The sequence below is a fragment of the Eptatretus burgeri genome, chromosome 4 (genome assembly GCF_056783735.1).
Source record: "Eptatretus burgeri isolate ZD-2024b chromosome 4, Ebu_testis_v1, whole genome shotgun sequence".
NCBI classification, from domain to species: domain Eukaryota; kingdom Metazoa; phylum Chordata; class Myxini; order Myxiniformes; family Myxinidae; genus Eptatretus; species Eptatretus burgeri.
This window is the reverse complement of record NC_140964.1, coordinates 61,388,732-61,393,731: the sequence shown is the minus strand read 5'-3', so window position 1 is coordinate 61,393,731 and position 5,000 is coordinate 61,388,732. Positions and strand designations below refer to the sequence as shown.

The following is a 5,000-nucleotide window of genomic DNA, read 5'->3' as shown; positions in this document are numbered from 1 at the left end:
CGACCAGGTTTCCGTCAGGAAGGGCATCCGGCATAAAACCTGTGCCAAATCATTATGCGGATCATAACGGATGATCCGCTGTGGCGACCCCTCACAGGAGCAGCCGAAAAGAAGAAGAAGAAGATATATATATATATATATATATATATATATATATATATATATATATATATATATATATATATATATATATATATATATATATATATATATATATATATATATATATATATATATGTATGTTGTGGTTCTGTAAAACCGCATGCATTCAAGGCAATGGCACACAACATACGGAGATCCCAAGGCAGTTATTCAATAGTTGGTGTATTTGTCCTTTCCATATGTCTGGTTGGTAAAGGGGAAGGACACATTGCATGGGACTCATTCAGTTGGAGTTCTTTAACATTCAATCTTTGCATTATTCCACCCCCTTCCCTTGCATGAAACACATAAGCAAGCACGCACACCAACCAATAGAATCCAAGTGAGCCGCACAGTGAGTGGTGCATCTGCATTTGCGTGCCAATTTTCCATTCAAAACTACGCCAATTCTCAACTGTCATTTTGCCTCGACCTTCATTCCACTCACCAAATTACACCACGATCACCACAACCACTTCAAGCAACGACTGAAAATCCCCACAACAATCCAGGCTTACATTTTCCATTACAAACTTGACCATTATTCACAACTTCGTGACAAGGAACGTCAATCTCTTCCCCACAACGCCATGTTACAATCCTACCTCACTACAAATGCCACGTGTTTCCACGACTCTCCAACTGCCGCAACTGCCACATGATCATCGAATGCTTACCACAACATCGGGGGATGTGGAGGAAAAAATGGTCGGGTTATTTTGGGACATAACTCGAAGCTCGAACGTGTGCTGGAGCTCGTTTAAGGACTTACGGGTAGCGCAGTTGTTTCCCTCATAGATAAAATAAATAAGTAAATCAATAAATAAATGAAAAACAAAAAATTGCATTTTCTTCTTTGGATCTTGTGTTAATAAATTAGCATGGTGTTCACGCAAGCATGATGGGCTGAATGGCCTCCACCTGTGTCTGTTTTCCTTGTATTTCCTTGTATTATGCACTGCCCCCCCCCCCCATCGGGCTACTCCACCAGCGAGCCTTGTGGTGCCATGTCACCTCATGTTTTTTGAAATTGTGAGTCCGTTGATGTCCTCTCGGGAGATAGTTTGGTGAGATAGAGGGATCATAGGACCCTGGAGGTATCAATTAGTTAGCAGGACTTAGAGGGTTAGAGTGAGGTTTGGATTAGGTTAGTGGATTGAAGTGGGTAGGAGTATTGTTAGAGGGATTAGTGGGGTAGTTAGGTTTAGGTTAGGGCCAAAGTCGGTCGCTAATCTGCCCCTGCACATTCCTGCCCCCGCGACTGAACGAGACCACCATGAGGCCGGCCAACATCACCTGCCGGCCTGCTTCACCTTACATGTTCTGTCTTTGCTATGCCTTGCCTATGCCAAGCCATTTCCCTCATCTTGCCATTGCCATGCCTTTACTCATCTTTGCCAAGTGCCCCAGGACCACTTCCTTGTGGACTTACTTGCAGTGACTGCAATGTAGGCAGCGCATCACTGGGGACTGTATGAGAACAGCCCAGAAAATGATTGATAAAGGCAAGTTCAAAGGGACTGTGAGATGGCGTATGGCCTGCCGTGAGAGGGTGAGATGCCTCCAGCAGCCAGGAAAGACAGAGGGCCATTTAGAGCCAAGAAGATGTCAGACTGCGTGAAAATCCACTGCTGCTCTTATCGACTGTTCTTGCTTTTGTTGTTTGTTTTTCATCCATGAGTAACAGGTCCTGGGCCATGGGTCATGTAAATGTATGTAGTTATTGTGCCCACCTGTTTATGTTTCGTTTAAATTCCGGAAATTTATCTTAAGGTTGTCCGTGTGAGTCTGTTAGCTTAGTTATGCAACGCATTAGTTTTATTATTTTTGGGTCATGTATTTGAAATGTCGCACTCAGGGATCTGTAGGTAAATTATTGTTCGAGGGGGGAAACTACATCTATATGCCAACAAGTGTTGAATGACGGGTCGAGTTTAGTAAAAGGGAGGGGGGTAGCGGTGCGGTTATGTAAAAGCGCATGCCACCAAGGCCATGGCGCATGACATACAGCGATCCCAAGGCAGTTATTTCACTCGTATGTGTATTCGTTGGTGCCTTACGTATGTTGAGTGGGTAAAGAGGAAAGATGCATTGCATGGGACTCCTTCAGTTAGAGTTCTTTAACCTTTAATCTTTGCAATCTTCCACCCCCTTTCTCTCACACAAAACATGCAAGCATGCACAACAACCAACAGAATCCAAGTGAGCCACACAGCGAGTGGTGCATATTCATTTGCGCACAAATTTTCCATTGAAAACTGCGCGCCAATTCTCAACTTCAATTTCACCTCAGACCTTCATTCCGCTCACCAAACTATAACACGCTCACCACAACCACTTCATGTGACTACTAAATATCCCCAGAACAACCTACGCTTACATTTTCCATTACAAACACGACCATTATTCACAACTTCGTTACAAGGAACTTCAACCTCTTCCCCACAATGCCCTGTTACAATCCTACCTCATCACAAATGCCAAAACGTGCTTCCACTACTCTGAAACCGCCGCAACTGCCACATGGTCATCGAACGCTTACCACAGCCTCGAGGATGCGGAGGAGACAAAGGTTGGGTTATTTTCAGGCATAACTCAAAGCACGAATGCGCACTGGAGCTCGTTTATGGACCAACGGGCAGCGCAGGGATTTCCCTAAAATCCAACGTTTGAATGAAGGCCAATGCATGTTACTGTCCAGAGAGTGCCTCCAAAACCAAAGCCACATGTAAAGGTCAGAGCTGTTGCACGTGGCCCTGTTAGTGAGTGATTGAGAAGTTTTTCATACTCGGGGCTTGGCAGGGCATGGTTACGACCGCTATGGACCAATAGGGAAGCTGAGTTTCACAGAGAGCCTCTTTTGATCCGATGTTTGGCTCCTTCCTGCATCCAGTGCTCATCAAAGGAATGAACATGGCTCATTTTAAAGAGAATATCACCAGGCAGCAGCAGTATCGGCAGGGGCAGAGTGAGAGAGTATCGTCAGGCAGCAGCAGCATCGCCTGGAACAGAGCTAGAGAGTATCACCAGCAGGAGTATTGCCAGGGACAGAGCCAAGCAGAAGATGTCAGAGCTCGCCAGACATCGGACCTCACCGGGGAGATAGGCAGCGCAAGGCCAAGCATCGAGTCAGTGGGACCAGGCGTGGAGTCACGCATTGCTGCTGCGAGCCGAGACTGCTTCCATTTCAACGTTGCTCATTTAGGCTGCATCCCGCAGCGACACTTACACATACAGACTCTTACATAATTTATTATAGGATGTTTTCTCTTATGCATCATTCTTCTACCATCCATCTCTCATCTACTGTGGACACAAAAGAACAATCAACACAGGCAAGCCCGACAAACTGTTCTTTTCCGAGCAAAACCCAAGAGTGAACTCAAGAGTGAACCAAACTGATCTACCCCTCACATTCTTCCTCTTACACTATGCCGCACCCCATGTCGCATTACACTTGCAACTCTCAAATATGCACCATCGACACCCTCAGTAGTTCTCCCTCCTCCAGTTTCCGAAACATTCTGGGTTGTGCAGGTCTGCCAGCTGCGCCAGGCATTGAGAGGGCATTAAACCTCAACTGCTTTATCTGTCTGGGCTATCCAATTTTCCTCGGGTTTTTGTGGGTATATGTCTGTGATGGCACCTGCCACAGTCAAAGTCAAGACTATATAATAATTTTTGGGATAACTCTGCTCTGTTTCTTCTTCTTTTGTCAATATTGTTTCCGTTTCACTGGATCTAACAAATTCTCTGCTTTCCCTGATATACATTTTGCAATAAATCCCATTACTGTGCCACATAACTTTCTTCGCTCCTGGTTTAAATAAATGTGTTTGTTAGAAATGCTCCAGGCTTGTTTTTGTCTTTTCCTCCATTAGTCCAGCATGGCCTGCACCCTAGCTTAGCCAGGATATTATTCCTCAAAAATCTGCTAAATAGCCAGTGCGTACTTGGCAGTTCCGCTCGGCTGCACCTGGTCCGGTAAGTAACCTAAATATCGCAAGTACGTACCAAGGGCATGATTCCCCGATAAGGAGGTCACGTGTCCTTAGGTAAACGGTTGTTAGACCGAGCACCCTAAGTCGCGTGGTCAAATTATTGACGTTCGAGGTTGATTGGCGACTCGCCATGACACGAAGTTATTCGTTTGTAATGGCCTGCGATTCCCCGTGAGTCTGGAGAGGAATCCGAGAAGTCTTTCCCTCGAGACCCCCTGCGACGCTGAGTCTACGACTATATATATGTGTATGTATGTGTATATATATATATGTGTGTATATATATATATATATATATATATATATAGACACACACACACACACACACACACACACACACACACACACACACACACACACACACACACACACACACACACACACACACACGTGAACCCACTCACATCTCTCATCTCTGTGAATGGATGGAATAACCAAATAGCAGGTGACTAGTATTAAATAAATAAATCGACTCTGCCCATGCTCTTCTAGCCCTAGAAAGATGCATAAAGCAACCATGAAAAGCTACACAAGGTAAGCCATTTGCCATTTCAAACCCTTCCCAGAATACCCATGCCTGCAAAGCCATCCACAAATAGTACACACATGAGAATCCCAATGCTACACACCCCTTCAGCTGCCGGACCGGTTTCATCACTTATTGGCGAATCATCAGTGACAACCCAGACATAAATATATATCATTGAGGCTTGCAAGTTTGTACCATATGCAAATGTCAAAAAGTAGTTAACATATAAATAAAATAAAATTAAAAACCATGGAGGAACTTTGGGAAGAGATTGAAAAGGCAAAGGGCTTACCTTTTGTAGTTTTTCATGGTTGCTTTATACAGCTTTCT

General features: G+C 44.6%; 1 protein-coding gene and 1 long non-coding RNA gene across 2 annotated transcripts in view; one reads left to right on the top strand and one right to left on the bottom strand.

Annotated features, from left to right (window-relative positions):
- The window catches only part of LOC147028181 (uncharacterized), a 51,704-nt gene that overhangs the window by 20,343 nt on the left and 26,361 nt on the right, over positions 1-5,000 (top strand). The gene's annotated exons all lie outside the window — the stretch shown is intronic.
- Positions 1-5,000, bottom strand: part of LOC147028182 (uncharacterized) — a 51,669-nt gene that overhangs the window by 45,505 nt on the left and 1,164 nt on the right. The gene's annotated exons all lie outside the window — the stretch shown is intronic.